We start from the raw sequence: 17483 nt of genomic DNA on the forward strand, positions 1-17483 counted from the left end.
CTTTCTGCACAACAATGTCTGGACAGCATCCACCTGGGCTTGGACATTCTTTGAATCATCAGTTTTTACCTTGACTCTGGTCAAGGATTTGGGTCAATGTCATTGGGTCCCTTCTTCAGCCTCATAACAACAATGACTAAATGTACCCTTGCTAATGTCCTACTTGCTCCCCACCTTCTTCAACGAGTTACCTTGTCTCATTAAAAAAACTTCTTACCAACTAATGGGGAGCTAGGGTCAGAGCAATCACTTCTCAAATTCCACTGATGCATGGCGTGAAGGAGCTAGTTCATATGGGCTCATGAGAACTGGTAGTTAGATATTCAGGAATTTTCTGAGCTAGTTGCTAAATGGTTGGTAGTTTGCAATTTGTCATAGTGGGGGATTTGTCCCATTAGAAGTTGGCAAACACAACAAATGAGAGATTTTTTATTTTTCAAATAGTCAATTTAGCTACATGCCATTGCAACTAACTCTCCTCATTTGCTAGCTATAGGGTGTGGAGTATGGAAATAAGAAGTTGAAATGGAGGAGCTTTTTACCTCCTGTGTAGACAAAAAGGCCTTTATAATTTTCCCTTTTGTCCTCATTAAATTTTATGATCCTTTGATTACCTTAATTTATAATTATGATCCTTCATGTCTTTCTGATTTGAATAACCTCTTAATTGTTTTCTTTTGTATCTTGATTGGAATCTCCTTTGGGAAAGGTGATGTGTTTTATTATAAGAAATATTGCAAGAGTAACATACCACAATTAAAATTAACGTATGCAAAGGGAATTGCGGAATGCAAAGGATGACAGATTTTGGTTTGTTGAATGTTAATGGAGGCTGAAGGAAGCAACTAAAAGGTCAAAATGAGTTTGGGATGCTTGTTTACTGAGCACTAAAAAAGAGCCGTCGAGGACGAGAGGTCTTATATTTTTAGGACCCTACAAAAAATGGACAAATACCTTGTATACATAGATTGAACCACTCAAAAGAATGGGAGGTTGAATTCTAGAGCAGTAGATACTCCTTTTCTAGAATCCACCTTGGTAGGAACATGAAGGCAGTGTCTTGTAGCTAACTCTTTGTCTTCCTACCTCTTCCCCAGACCACAGTTTCCTTTAGGACCAAGACTATCTTCTATGTCTGTCATTCCAACCCCTCATACAGTGCCAGGCACACAGTGGTTGCCTGTATGTATGATGGCTTAAAGAAAGGTGAGAATGAAAAGAAAGGGCAAGAGACATCATGTGGTAATGTTGAGTTTTCCAGATTGATACAGTTTTTGAATCTTGAGGTTAAGCATAGGATTGCTGTTCTTTTTTTTTTTTAAAGGATTTGAAGATTTATTTATTTATTTATACAAGCACTGGGTACAGTCAGAAGCGTGGGAGGGTGAGAGAATTCACCAGAGCCAGAGCAGGGAGCAGAGCTGGCAAAAGGACCAAAGTACACTGCTGAGGGGAGCAGCGGGTGGCAGAAGAGGTCTGCGCCCCATGCAGGACCCTTCTCAGGTGGCCGGGGAGCAGCCGGGGATCGAACCTGTGCTGCAGAGGCTGCAGGCAGCTTCGCAACCCAGCGCTCAACCGCTGCACCACGGGGGAGGCCCAGGATTGCCGTTCTTATTTTCAGTGGTGCCACTGAAACAAGTTAACAGTTATTATTCCCTGGAATTAATATTTTATTAAGAAAAGAAAGAGTTTCGGGCCTCCCCAGTGGCGCAGAGGTTGAGCCCTGGGCTGTGAAGCTGCCTGCAGCCTCTGCAGCACCGGTTCCATCCTGGTTGCCAGCGAGGGTCCCACATGGCACGCAGACCTCTCCTGCTGTGCCTGCTGCTCCCCTCATCAGTGTACTTTGTCAGTCTGCCTGTTCTGTTCCCCGCTCTGTCTCTGGTGAATTATCTCTCCCTCCCGCGCTTCTGAATGTACCCAGTGTTTGTGTAAATAAATGAATAAATCTTTTAAAAAAAAAGAAGAGAAAGAGTTTCAACTCAAAAATGAGGAGTAATAATGGACACCTCTTTCAAGAAAGGAGATGGCAATTTTTGGTTGATAAGTTTATATTCATGGTTTCATTGATATCTATCTGTATGGGGTATGTGTGTGTGTGTGTGTGTGCACAAATATATATCCTTGCCATATATTCTTGCTGGATGTTGGAGAACTTGACTGCTGAGGATTTTCTCAGAGTCTAAAGAAAGTCTTTAGATGAGCCCTACTTCTTGTAAGACAGCAGAGAGAAAATTAGGTAATAATCATAGGCACCATTTATTGATTGTGCATATGAAGTAAGGACTATGGAAGTTATTCAGGGAGGTGCATGTCTGAGACTGGCCCTCTTCTGAACATCTGAAAAATCAGGACTGGTTTGGCTTTGGGGGTTCTGAGGATACTGGGAGGGGGGAGAGACGACTCTGCTTCTTACATCCTCTTTGGCTTTATGTGGATAAAGTAATTCTGGGTAATCCCAAATTTGAGGATTTCTCAAGGTTTTCAGGAGCAAACATATTATACAATAGCTGAAGGGCAAACTTAGAACTCTGCAAGAACATCTTGGGCTAAATTCTGGGTCTCTACTCCATTATCCATAATGTGAGAGTTTAACTGGATGACTGCTAATGTCTATGAAATAAAAATAGAATGAATTGAAGAGATTTGGCTTAAACAGTTTTAGGAACACAATGAATATATAGTTCAGCTGTTTTATTAAAGAGGAATCTGTTCCTACACTTGACAACCTATTTTGGGTTTCTTTGTCTGGGATCATTAGTTCTCAAAACATTGTCAATAGACTTTGGTGGGTTACCCACTCTGTGCAAAGATAAGTGGTAGATGATGTACATGACACAAAAGAAGCAAAAGATATTCTCCTTATAACCCCCTTGGATGCTGAAGCTTTCGGTCTAGCGGGAGAATTAGAAGGGGGAAGATAATGCTTGAATTTCAAAATAATAAACCAATAATCATCTCTAGAAATCAGTATATAAAAATGGCAAGTTAACAGTAAAAGCAAGAAGATCTATAAATGTTCATTGGAAGTAGAGCTTTCTAGCTGGAAGTTTTAGGAGAGAGTTTAAGGACGAGATGAATATTCAATTGGGCTTTGAATATTGGAAAGAATTCCAAAGTCAGAGAAAGTATCCAAGGTAGGGTTGGGGGATAGAAGTTAAAATAGCTTGGACCTGGCACAAGATTTAGGGGGCAGTGGGAGGGCATACGCAGATGGCTGTGCAAAGGCTGCTGGTAAAGAATGTGGAATGCTGGGCAAGGGCGAAGGAGCAAAAGTTCTTCAAAAAATTGGAACTATCAAATGGTGCTTTTCTCCTTTTTAAAAATGGCATCATGAGAAATGGAAGGTTTTCCAACTTGTGTAGACCTCATGCTAATGAGATGGTGACCATGTCCTTCTGATACGAGGGTATGCATGTGGATCACCAGCTCAGTCCCTGAGAATGGAATGGATTAGCTTGAATTCTTTGGACGCTGAATTCATGCATGCTAGAGCTTGGAGGCTGGGTGTAATTTCCTTTAGAGAGAGAAAATAGCTTTGAGTCTCCACTTGACTTGTTTATAAAAATGCTGGAGAATTATTTTCCAGACCATGGGTGGAAGAAGTCAGTGTGTTTAGTAGTGATCCTATAAACAAATGAAGATGCTTTTTTTGCAGTTGGAGCAGGCTGAGTGAAATTATTTTTGTGATTTGAGGAAAGTGCTGATTTCTGGTCTGTGTAAGGCAGAAACAGTTCATATCTCTCTATGCCGACTTTCCCTCCCAAGGAGAATATTACTTATCTTTACTAGCAACACTTAAAATCTTCTCATTTCAAACTCAATGTGAATGTCTAGTAATTGACACTGTATGGCTGTGTGGCTCTCTTGGGAGTTCAGCTCCTCTTAAGTGTGAGGTACAGGAGGGAAAAGACAAAAAGGAACAACAGTCTTCATTTCTCTAGAGCACATGTCATGATTGCAGATGAGAATTGCACCTTGAAGAAATCTTTGTGATGCTGAATCTTAAGTTTCTCATTAATATTATCTGTTAAGTGAAAACTATAGGCTTTTAAGCTTCATAGGTAGTTAAAAAATACTATTCCCTTCTGTTATTTAGAACAATAACAGGCATTTAAAATAATTAGAATTAATTGAAGCAGAGAATGAAACTAAAGAGGTGTCACCCCAAAGTAGGGTGATGACTCAATGGCTGATCCTTTAAGACAGTAGCATTGTGTTCTCAGCCAGAGGATGAATCTCCCACTCTGACCTATATGTCAGGTAGTGGTAGAACAAGTGGTCAAGAAAGATTTGACTTGGTAAACAGATTAAAAGAAGATTGAGCTGGGCAGGCAGCTCTACCTGGTACCCGAAATTCTTCATGCCCAGCATTACACAATAATGCTTGATCTGGAACACTTGACATGTGAATGATCAAGGAGAGTGAAAGAGAAGCCCGAGAAGGATATATGGAGGATGGAGAATGACAGCATGGCTGATGGATTTGAGAAACCCTTCCCTGAGAGACACAAGAGGAATGGGCCACAGGAGAGGGCTTCTGGCTACCAGATGCTCTTATGAAAGTTTCCATGCAAATCTTATAGAAAATGTCCCCCACCTGTAGCCCCACTATTTCTCTTTAATAGTGATAAAATGACTTAGCCAGACTTGCTGTCAGATTCCTAAGAGGAAGGGCAGTAGAATAAGGGTGAAGTGGGTTCAGAAGTTGGGAGCCAGAGAGGGAAGAGTGTTGCCTTGCTCTTATGCAGTGCAATATTCCAGATTATTCTTCAATAATGTATTATTCTTGGCAATAAACATTTAGACTTTTTTCATAAGATGCACATTTGTGATGTAGTAAAACTAGGTTACCAGATATAACCTAGAAAAGGGCATATGAGTCAATCAGAACTTTGGTTGCAACAACCCAACAAATTCTGTCTGTTGCTTAAGGGTGTTGGAAACGAAATAGTTTGTCTTGACATTGTGGAAGAGAAATATGGATTCACTTCCGGCAAACTGTGCTGTGTTTGAACCCAGGCAGGGTACCACAGTAAAGAAAAGATGCCTCCAGAAAAGAAGGCTATGGAGTGTAAATAAATTCTAAGCATGATCAGGGGAGGTTGAGGAGATAGAGGAAGGGTAAGGGGAGGCTGGGGTTATTTTTTTTTTTTAATCGAGGTGACATTGGTTTTCAATATTGTATATATTTTAGGAGTACAGGTTCATACTTCAAGTGTGTGTCACTATACCACACCTACCACCAAAGTCTGAATTTAACCCTCCACAGCCTGAGAGACCCCTCGCCTCTCTGCTCCCCTTCCACTCCCTCTCAAAGTAGTATCAATTCTGCTGTCAGAACCCAAGGATTTGTCTTTGTTTTGTTTTGTCTGCTCCTTTCCTTTGTTTCTTTATATCCCACACAAGAGTGAAATCAACCAGTATTTGTATTTCTCCATGAATTTATTTTGCTTAGTAGAATCACCTCAAGTTCCATCCATGTAGTTGCAAATGTTCATCTTTTTGTTGTTTTTAATAGCTGACTATATTTCATTGCATGTGTATACTGCATCTTCCTTATGCATTCATCCATCAATGGACATCTAGGGCGGTTCTGTATCTTGGTATCTTGGCTATTGTCAATAGTACTGTAATAAACATAGGGGTGTCTAGCTGTTCCAAATAGTGTTTTCATAATCCTCAGATAGATAGAAGTGGGACTGCTCGATCATATAATAGATCTACTTTGATTTTTAGAGTAACCTCCGTAATTTTCATAGAGGCTTCACCAAAATACATTTCTAACACCTGTGTATGAGGGTCCTTCCTCTCTACACCCTCACCAACACTTGTTGCTTCTAGTCTTTTTGATAGAAGCCCTTCTCACAACTGTGAGGTAACAGCTAATTTTGCTTTTGAGAGCAGACACTGTATTTCTGAAAATAGAGGAAAATATCAGCATTTCTCTGCTTAGAAAAGAAAAGATTGAAGGATGCAATCATGAAGAGTTCAGTTCTGACTTTTGAAAGAAATATCCTTTGATAGGTAAACTTAATATAAGAAAGTCCGACTCATATAATGATTATATACTTGTTCTTACTACTCAAGAATTGAAGAGATCTCTAACGATATAAATTTATGTGTTATGTGTTGATCGCTGAGAGAGTTGACTGTGAAGGGGATGGAGATATTTTAATTTTTTAAAGTTCTGCTCTGATTTTTTGCATTGACCTCAAAGAGGACAACTGTGTTCTTCCTTAAGATGCTTTTTAGAGTGTCAGCTGGCATCCTGACCCAGAGGAGTAGCTCTTCTGTTTTCATAGGAGAATTCTGTACATCTCTTTGGCAAGTCCTGATCCCTCAGGATTGGGTATGTAGGAGAATCAAAATCATGTTAACACTTCAGGGAAGTGATGAGGGCCAGTGCTACAACAGCAGCCGGCAGCTCATGCCTTTTTACTAAAGAGTAGAATGGAAGGAGCCAGCCTCCTGTGGTTGGCAGAGGTGCAAGGGTATACTCTGGCTTCACAAAAATTCCTACTGATGTCTGGTGACACTGGCCACCAAATTTGAATTCTGTGGCGATAGAATAAACATGGAGGCATAAAGTAAGAAAGAAAGAAAAAATCACTGCATCTTATTAAATTAAGCCTCTGTTAGACACCAGTTCAGTCATTTCTGTAAAGAAAACCATAGCAGTAAATAAGAATGAGATTCTTTATGTGCTTAACATGCAACATTTAGAAAAACCAAGGACTATTTTGTCTTAGATTTTTAACATTCTTCTCTAAAAATAATACTTAACATCATTTAGCCATCTGAATCAAGGATCCAGGTGCATTCCAAGTAACAAATACATCTCCCTAAGTTATTTTATAAAGAACAGAAGCACCTGAAATTCAATGCCACAAGACCTTAATGTAGATGAGTTGTTTAAGTGGAATTTCCAAGTCTCAGGAGATCAGGTACTCTGTTTAGTTCATCATGCTCTGATACCTAGCTTAGTGCCTGGAGCCTAACAGATGCACAAACAACTAGATTAATAAATTAATAAGTAATGTAAGAATAGGTTGGCTATTTTTTCTATTTATAATTTTATGTACTAAGTAGAACTATTGGACTTCTATGTCTTAATGTGTCCATACCCATTAAATGCTTACTTAAAACCAAGATATTGTTCAGCATGGCTTAGTTTGCTCCTTACAAAGAAAAGAAAGGTCCAACTAGGTAATTTCAGTGGAAATGAGCATCTGGGGAGATGGAATTGGATTCTAAATTGGAGGCTCTAAGAACATTCATGCTTGAATTCTTCTGGGGTGAGAGAGTATCACCCTCCAGATCTTAAGAGTTCTTAAAAGGGAGGTGTAGTATTTCAGAAACAACCCTTTCAAGCCTTAAAGCCTTTCATCAAAGGCTTTTAAAGCACTTTGCCTGTAACAGGGTCCATGTCTACCTCCTGCCCAGCTTACATACATGCCTCCCTTTGAGGTCAGTAGAGGCTAATAGTGCTGAGAAAACAAGCCAATGTGTGTACTGAAGGCTACAAACTAGCCATATTTCAGTCTTGCATATGAGTGTGCACCTGAGACTTCAAAGAAGTCAGTATAGGCTAAAGGAAGTCAAGCATGAAGTCAAAAGAAAAGTGGCTACCAGATAAAGGGACCTTAGGTCTCACAAAGCCCTCTCTGAATGGAATAGTAAGGTATGAAAGGTAATGAGTCCTTTATCATTGGAAATATTCTAGCTGAGGCTAACAGACTGCTTGGTGGCAATATTGTGGTGAACAGGACCTGTACTCTAGACGGGAGGACCTGCTCCATGGTTTCTAAGAACCCGTATCTCTCCATGGAATTGGCCATCATGAATCTTCAATTTCCTTGGGCCCTCACTCACCCACATTTTCCCTGTCACTTAAGTTTAGTGAGAAAGAAGCAACTGACTCTGTCTCACAATAGGCTCGCTAGAATCAGAAAGGAATTTAAAAAGGAGCTTCTAGGATAGGTTTCAGGACTAGGGCACATTCATCACGAGTGTTTTAAATGAGACCCTGAGCCTGGAAGGAATCTGAATCACCAGTGATTCGGTTGGGTTTCCTATTCTATGCTTGTCAAGGCAGGACATGGCACTGGCAGATTTTTATCATATTCAATCAGTCATTGTCAGTGTTGAGTTTTCATGAGGATCTGTGTCTGAATGTGTTTGCTTCAGGGAAATAATTGTGATTGCTTAGTCTCGTGAGTGGCTCGCAAACCTTAGCGTGCATCAGAATCACCTCCAGACTTGTTTAAAGACAGATTGTTGGGCCCGCCCTCACATTTTCTGATTCAGTAGGTCTGGGATGTGGCCAGAGAATGCACTATTTAAACAACTTTCCAGGTATATTAGTTTTCTAATGCTGCTGTAACAAATTACCACAAATTTAACGACCAGATAGCATATATCTATTATTTTATAGTTTAGGAGAACCAAAGTACAAAATGGGTTTTGCTGGGTTTTGGCAGGGTGGTGTGGAGACTCTAGAGGAGAATCTGTTTTCTGGCTTTTGCAGGCACTAGCGGCTGTCTGCGTTCTATGGCCCATCGTCCCCTTCCATCTTCAAAGCCAGCAGTGACCAGTGGAGTCTGTCTCATGATGCCATTTCTCTGGTTCTTGACTCTTCTTCTTTCCTTCTTTCTGCCCACATAGCTTTGTGATTACATGGAGTAATTAGTAGTTTAAATTTTATCTGCAGGGCCTCCCCGGTGGTGCAGCGGGTTGAGCGCAGCACTGTGAAGCTGTCTGCAGCCTCTGTAGCATGGGTTCGATTTCCGGCCGGCCAGAGAGATTCCCACATGGCATGGCCAACCTCTCCTGTCTCGCCCGCTGCTTCCCTCAGCAGTGTTTTCAGTCGTCTGCCTGTTCTGCTGCCCGCTCTGTCTGGTGAATCCTCTCACCCTCCCATGCCTCTGGCCTGTACCCCAGATCTTGTATAAATAAATAAATCTTAAAAAAATAAACTTCATCTGCAAAGTTAATTACTCCTAGCCATTTAACATGAGCTATTCACAGCTTCCAGGGATTAGAACATGAACATATTTGGGGGCCATTATTCTGCTTACACCATACCAGGGGATGCTGATACTGCTGGCCTGGGGACCACACTTGCAGGACCTCTGGATTGGTGATTGGGGGTGCTGATTAGAAGCTGTATAGTTCCAGGGAGGATTGTTTATCAATAAAATTGGGCAGGAACATACATGTCTAATAGGGAATTAATATTTTTAAGTAGTTTAAGATCTTCTCAAACTATTCTGCAAGTACCACCTTATAAAATTTTAATCTCTGGATCCTTCTAGACATTCAAACAGAAGGACCAGACAGAGGCCTATTTCCCATGATTTCAGTTCTCTGCCATTCCCCTTAATCTATTTTACCCCTTGGGCTGGTATTGTCTTTTCTGTTGTTGTGATTATTACCCACCATGTTCCCCTTCTTTCACCTAGTAAAACCTTGTTACTTTTAGAATCCAGTTTGGTGCCTTTCCTACTTGCTATAGCAGAAAATTATCATTTTTTCTAGTTTAATAGATTCCCTCATAAAATAATTTATTCCCCAAAACAGTGCTGTGAAGTTGGTAGTAACCCCATATTCAGAGAGAGAGCCCAAGACAACAGCAAGGTTAGTGGAGCTGCTCAAATTTACCCAACACTTATGAGTTTGGAGAGTCAGTTTCTGCAATGAATTGAATATGTCCCCCAAATTCATATGTTAAAACCTTACCCTCAATGTGGTGGTTTTTGGACAGGGAAACTTTGGGGGGTGATTAGTGCCTCATAGAGGAGACCCTAGAAAACCATGTGGGACATAGGGAGAGGACAGCCATTAACCTGAAGACAGGACCCCACTAGATACTGAGTCTGCAAGTGTCTTGATCTTAGACTTCCCAGCCTCTTGAACTCTGAGAAATGTTTGCTGTTTAAGCCACCTAGTCTATGATATTTCTGTCATAGCAGACTGAACAAACTAAGACCATCCCTTGCGCAGTGACCTAGAATCCAAACTTGTCCGGCACTGCAATGAAGGAGGGACATTTTAAGAGAACTCAAGGCCAGTGAATTCCAGGTTGGCTGAGCAAGTCTCAGCCTCAGGTAAGCAGAGGCTGTGATTTCTTCCAGTTCCTTTCTTGTCAGCCTATGTCAAAGGAAAATTCTCTCTTGTAATGCTGCTCTTTATGGGGAGCATTTTTCAAAAACTCTTGTAAATGGAAATAGAATTCCTTGCTTGTGAATTTCACTTGTCAGATATAAATGCTGTCATTATAATTATTATGTGCAATTGAGATGAGTTGCTGTCATTCACAGCTTCATTCCTGGGGTTTTAAAGAAAGAGACTATTGGAGAGATGAGAATCACAGATTTGGAGAAAGGTTTGCTAAAATCGATGTTTGATTTAACAGCAATGTTGTTTCTTGCAATCTGAAAACTTTGTATACTGTAACATAGGTGGTAATTATTTTCTTTCACTGAAAAAAAGACTTGATTATCAGGTCTATGACTCTGACCTGAGTAAAGGTTATGTGATTAGACTAGCTCCATGGGAGAGGGAAGAGCCCAAAAACCTATAAAAAATTGTAACCTTAGGGTAGTAATTTTGTAAAACAAGTGGATGAGTAGATGGTGATTCAGCACCTGTCTTTTTTTTTTTTCTTTTAGCAAATGCATATTTTACTATTGAGTGGGTGAGAAGAATAAAAAGCAGATGGATATGGGATTAAGACATAGACTAATACCTCCTTTTGTCTTTCCCTAGAAACCCTCCTGCTCCCTCTGCATTCACTTTCTGAGGATGTGGACGGATAGGCTGTGACCAGGGTTCACCCAACAATTGGGAAAGCTTGTTGGGTCATTTCCCCTGAGTGGTCATGAGACAGTGCCCAACCCAGCAGGTGTGTCCCTGAAGTGCATCTGTCATCAGAAAGGGAATTCCTTCTCATTGCAAATGAAATGTGATTGCTTGTCAGGTGAGTGAGTGCCCATGAGCCCTGGGTCCCTGCCAAGCCTGGCTGTTGGGAGCATTCTGGGATGTAAGGGAACATTCATTTCATTGTGAACCCAGGGAAGGAAATTCACTGTAATGCGATTAATATGATTAACATGATGAAAGATGCATCCGTTTCACACTTTTAGGTTATGCCTTGAACATTCAGAAGAAATGTGAAATTAATTGATTAATATATCTAAATTCAAAAGAAACTCCTAATGGACTCTGCTATGTCCTGAAGCGCTACCTGAACATGAAATTAACATGGTAAATTCCCTCCTGAGTAGAAGGCTTCTTAATTTTTCTCTGGTCACCAAATCAAGACATTTCTAGAACAAGTGATCCGATTTCAAGATCAATGGACAATAGTGACTTTAGGAGCTGATGTGATGATGAGAAAATAATAGTAATTAACATTTGTGAAGTGTTATTCATGTATTACATCTAATCCTTAGAAGAATCTGATGAGGTAGGTCCTTTAATAATCCTCATTTCACTGATGAGGAAATTGAGGTTTAGAAATGTTAACAAATTTGCCCAAGGTTACACAGCTCCTGAGTCCCAGAGCTGAGATTCAAACTAATTCAAACTGACTCCAGAAACTGTAATTTCCTGTCTCTGCAAATTGTCAGAAATAACTTGAAATAAATTCATTCGTAGACTTTCTTCTTCTTCTCTCCCTCCCTCATCCTCTTCTTCCCTCCTTCTCTTTCCAGACATCATTCTTTTTCACCTCTGTTAATTTTCTTTGCATTATTTAACTCTCCAAAATTGAATAAGTACTTGCTATGTGCTGGCATGATGTTAAGAATCAAGGATTCAAAGATGATGAAGACTCAGATCCTGTCTGAAGAAACTTGAAGGTATCATCACTTCTTTACTGCCATTTTCTCTTCTTCTTTATCTTACTATTCCTCATCTGCCTCATCTTCAGAATCACTGGCAGAGAGAGTAGATGACCTGGGCTACTCTACCAAGACGTCTTAATATGTTCTCTCTGGCTAAATGTTAACTGCTAAAGGTAGAAAAAGCTAGAAAGCAACTATCCCCTTGTCAGGGCAATTCAAGAGAAAGGCAGAACTAAAAAGAAATGGTGCTAAAAATACCACCAAGATGTGAAGGACAGACTGACAGCTAGAGTCTCGAGAATGAGACAGTGTAAACCCCAGGAAGGTGAAAATGACATTTGGTCCATGATCACTGCAGAGTGATAGTGATCTGTGTGCAAGTGTCTATGGAGTGTGTGCACACAAGAATGAGACCATTGGTCAGAGCTCTTCAGATCAATCTGCTGGAAAGATTAAGGGAGATCGTGTGTGTGTGTGTGTGTGTGTGTGTTCAGGAAGTGGGGTGGACTTTACCTGCCATTTCAAACTCTGGACCTGCTCATGAAAAATCAAGGCACGTTGTTCTTGTTTGAGCTATTTTTAAACATTCATTTTGCTTTAATATCAGCTGAATGATATGGATTATTTAAAATGCTCAGTGCCCAGGGGGCTAGAGAAATGCTGTGAAACCGTATGAGCTCCTGTGGCAGAACACAACTGCCTTCTCTGGATGTTTTATTCCATTTATCTCAAATGGGCAGAATTTAATGAGAGTTGAGTTCATATCCCTGAGAGGTACTGCCAGATCCAGTGAAGTCATGCATGTAAAAGCACTTTCTAAATGGTTAAAAATAGTCATGAAATCACTTTAAGATCCTGACCTCCAAAGCCTTACCCTTTCTGTTTGAATATTTTCTTAAAATAATCAGTTCTGAGCTAATTTTTAATCAGAAGGCCTCTAAGGTGAAGGCTAACATGGGCTTTCTGCATTTGTAGGTTTCTGTCGTGTGGGACTGCCATGTGGCCCTGCGCTCCTGGGGGCTTCTGCCAATGACAGCTGTGTCCACATGAGAAGCTGTGGTTCTCAGATGCTGTGTCAGACAGTGTTCTCCAAAAAGAAGATTCAATAGGAGATCTGTGTCCTATGTGTGTGTGTGGGGTGGGGGGAGAGCAAGAGAGAGAGAGAGCAAGAGAGAGAGAGACAGAGAGAGAGAGAGAGATTTATTAAGGAATTGGCTCATGAGAATGTGATAGTTAGCAAATCTGAAGTCTGTGTGCCAGGCCAACTGGCTGGAAACTCAGGCATGGTTTCTGTGTTGCAGTCTGAGGAAGAATTCCTCCTTCTTCAGGAAACCTCAGCCTGCTCTCAAGCCCTTTAACCAACTGGATGAGGTCCACTAACATTATAGAGGTCAACCTCCTTTACCTAAATGAATATGGAATCACATCTTAGAAATACTTCCACAGCAACACCTAGACAATGTTTCACAACACAAGTGGGAATCTAAGCTTAGCCAGATTCATGCATAAAATTAGCTACCATAGACATCCAGAATCCAAGGGTCTTTGGGGATCATGTCTGGAGCAAAAGTCTAAAGAACTAAAATTCTTACATTGTCTAAGAATAGGGCTTATCTCAGAACTCAAGTCAAACCCATGCTATGTGGTTGTAGGGACCTACCCTGCCTGATTATAACCTCTTGCCTAAATAACACAGACAGTATGTCTGCCAGAAGCCAGCCTTGTATTGGACAGTTCATCTTCTAGGGTCCTCAGTTCTTAGCTAATCTGGGTGAGGCCAAGTCTTGTCCTGCTTCCTACAATCTTGTGGAGAATTTATTGATCACAAATATATATATATAAACACATATGTGTATAATATACACACACATATATATACATACGTGTATATGTATGTATATATACACATATACACATATATATGAATATATATATTTTGTGACGAAGAACTGGGGTATAGGTCAAAGGTGTGAGGGGGGTGAGAAATTTGCCACATACAGAGTGGGGACTAGAACAGGCAGATTTACTGAAATATACTGCTGAGGGGAGCAGCAGGCGAGACAGGAGAGGTCTGCTGCATCATATGTGGGTCAGCTCCCTGGCCAGGGATGGAACTCAGGCCTTAGTGATGACAGTGCTGAGACTTAACCTCTAGGCCACCAGGGAGGCCCACTGATCACAAATATTTTATGTCCTTTCTATGGGAGGATAATCCATCCCTACACCTGTTGAAACTGGGCATGGCCAATGACTTACGTTGTCTTGTGAAATGTAAGCAGAAAAAAATGTGTCACCCCTATGGCAAAATTTTCAGAGCCAGAGCTTGGCTGGCAATGTTTCTTCTTGTCTTTGCAGGCATGCAGCAAATGTTTGTTGGAGAAAGAAAAATGAAAGGAAAAAGTCCCAATTAGGAGTAGTGGTAGCCAAGGCCTATTCCCAAAGTTTCCATTAAGTAGCTGTGGCATAATTATTTTGCTATCCTAGTGGCCACACATGGCCCTTAAGATTTCCTTCATTTCTAAAACCCTGCACAGATACTGTGGAAGTGAAATGATGATTTGGATGTTCTCCCTGAAGCACCATCCCAGCTGGCCCTTGGGTGCTTCATGGGGTAGCTAACAGACAAGTTATTTTAAGTTGCTGCCCCTCAGACCATGTTTTCTCTGGAAGCTGCATTTCATTGCTCTTTCTCAGGCTTCCCCCCATAGAGATCAGAAAAAGGATCAGAAAATATGGATTCCTGCAGAGAGGGGCCTCATGACTCTTTGAGCTCCAGAAGTGAGGGAATTGTTCCTTCAAATTGCTGTCAAAATTTACTCCTAATGGGTAGTCTTCGTAGTCCCTGGAGGCACCTCCTCAGAGTAATAGGATGCCTTCCATGGGCAACTGATAAGCCTGGGTTGTGTCTAAGATTGGGGGGGGGGGTTAGGGGCATCTCTCCAGTGGGATCAGGTGCTCTCCCAGCCCTAAACTGGAGGTGGTTTCTTAGCATGATGTTTCCAATCCAGAGTCTTGGCATTGCTTGGTGCCATGGGGCAGACATGCTGATGCTTCTGCCCCCGGGCACCCCACTGTCAAAAGTCTTCTGTGCACAGGAGGAAGTAGACTTTACACTTAATTCATCAGGTTAAAACTGACTGTGGTGAAAGAAAGAGGGATGGAGTGGAAGGGACACACACGCCACAGGCGCCCTGAGGGTACCATTGCCTTTCCAGCTTCTCGGGTGCTCCCTGTGGCTCGTGTCGGATTCCAGGGCACAGCCTGTGCATGTGCACCAGGGCTGCCGCTCCGTGGTGGGAGGTGTGTTACCTAAAACCAGGCGCTGACCTCAGGTCAGAGCTCTTGAGTGTTTAATATCTCTGCTGTTCATGGCTAGCTGGGTGGCCTCTGAAATATTATTTCATGTCTCCAGGTTCTGATTTCTTCTATTATATGCTACCCCGTGACCCCGCGGTGACAGTTCACTACTTAAGAAAAATGGTGCCCGCTGAATGTTTTTTGTCTTCATCTAGGGGAATATAAGGAGGGATTTCTTGCTTGGGGATAACCCTGTGAACCGAGGGCCATAGCTGATCTCATCAGCTACCGCAGTGATTATAACCATAGAAAATTTCTCCTTCAAAAAATTAGTTATAAAATTTATATTTCTGCCTGATTGTTCAGAGTAAAATATAAATTTTAATGACCATTCGTGTTAAAGCTTTGTCATAATAGTCTATTTTATTGACCTTAAACTCAAAAACTAAAAATATTCTTACATAGCTTAAAGGTGCATTATAGATTATTAAATCCAACTGTATGGTTTACACACTAAGCAGTTAAGATGTGGGGAGAGAGGCCTGGAACAGTTACCCTCAACTTGTTAGCTACTGAGCTGGTGCTGCAAAGCAGGTCTTCAGATTCATAAACAAATGCTTGTTCCTTCATTTCATGATGACCGGTCTTGGAAAATGGAACTTACCTATAACAATAGGACGTAAGAAAACAGTATTCTTTGCTTGAGTTTCAGGAACTGGATTTTTAGAATTAAATTGTTTCTGGAACATGTTATAGAGAACTTAGTTAATTTATGATGGTTAGAAAGCACTTAAATCACTTTTAATGGTTATGCTTATGACTCCTGGTTATGGGTTCTTCTGGAGTCTTCTCAACCTGGTGGGCCTTTATGACTGAATGAAAACAAATGGTCTGTCTTCATCCTAATGAAAATTAGCAGCAGTTAATTTTAGTTTAATTGCCACATGTGCAACTATGACAGAAAGTATATTGTCATTCATCTATTTGAATTTTTATGGTATGCCTGTTATTATCTAGTAATTGGGACTCAATATGCATATATAATGTTTATGTAGTTTTTTATGGGTAAATCTAATACAGTATGTTTATTCAGGTAAATGCAATATATTTTGTTTACAGATTCACTAATATGGCATATAGAACAGATTTAATATCTGTGTAGAGATATCTTTTTGAGGAATTCTTTTGCTAGAATTCCTCATATATCCTTATTTTCTCAGTTTTCATATTTTCTATTTGGAATCACTGTTCTCTTGTAGTCTTAAAGTAGAGTAAGTGAAGTCACGTATGATAGTGCCCATTGTATACAGAGCATTCTCAAGGACTCATTCATACGTGAATAGCCATTAGCAGCAGCTCTGGAGTTCAAATCATGAAGTCATTATCCACCCAGTGACTTCTTGTCTTCCTAAACTATAAGCACAGCTTTAGGTGAAATATTTCACCCTTTGATCGCTATACTTGCAAACAAATATACAGAAAAAAAATAGCAATTAGATGACTAAATGAATCAAAATAATTGGTATTTTTCCCTTCTAGCATTGGGCAAGACTGAATCTTCAAGAAAGACAATTAGTTCTTTTTTGGTGTTGCCTCAGAATACAAACTGCGATGTTGTGATGTGGGATTCTTTCAGTTCTCATTAACATGGAAAGAATTCTAAATGTATCTCAAGTTCTGGGTTATAGTAGATTGCAATATAGCAAGACTCCAGAGTAATTAACTTCCCTATCATTTGGAAAATTAATTGGAGAAGACGCTAGAATTTTGCAGATTATGCCACTCAATAGTAATGCTGTAAATATTTAAGCATAGTTGACATAATAGTAATAGCACATATGTATATATCATCCTCTCTCCAAGGAGCTGTAAGCGACTTGCAAATTGTTTTTAAATCTACTTATAACTCCCAGATTCTTTGGAAAGCATGTAGGGGCAGGTTCTATGAATATTGTTTAAAGACAGGAATTTGAGATTCATTGAGTGGCAAATCCAGACTCATCTAGTATGTCAATGTCTGAGTGAGATACTCTTTGCACTTGTGTTCTCCTTGATTTGTTGTTTTATGTGAGGGCCTAGAGCCTTCCTTGCAATTTGGTTATCTCTGTTCCTTCTAACTTACATCCTAAACAGCATCACACTGCATTCTACCTCATGACATTCACGGCAAAATGAAATCTGTACTGTTTAGTGAGGGATTGAGACTTCCTTCTGTCCTCATAGGACAGAACACCAACAACCACAAACACATTGTTCTGGGTCAATCTCTTAAAATATTTGGTGGAGAGCAAAAAAAAAAAAAAAAAGGGGTTCCATTGGATTTTAGAATTTTACCAGTAA

Source organism: Talpa europaea, assembly GCF_964194135.1.
Source record: "Talpa europaea genome assembly, chromosome: 5".
Taxonomy (NCBI): Eukaryota; Metazoa; Chordata; class Mammalia; order Eulipotyphla; family Talpidae; genus Talpa; species Talpa europaea.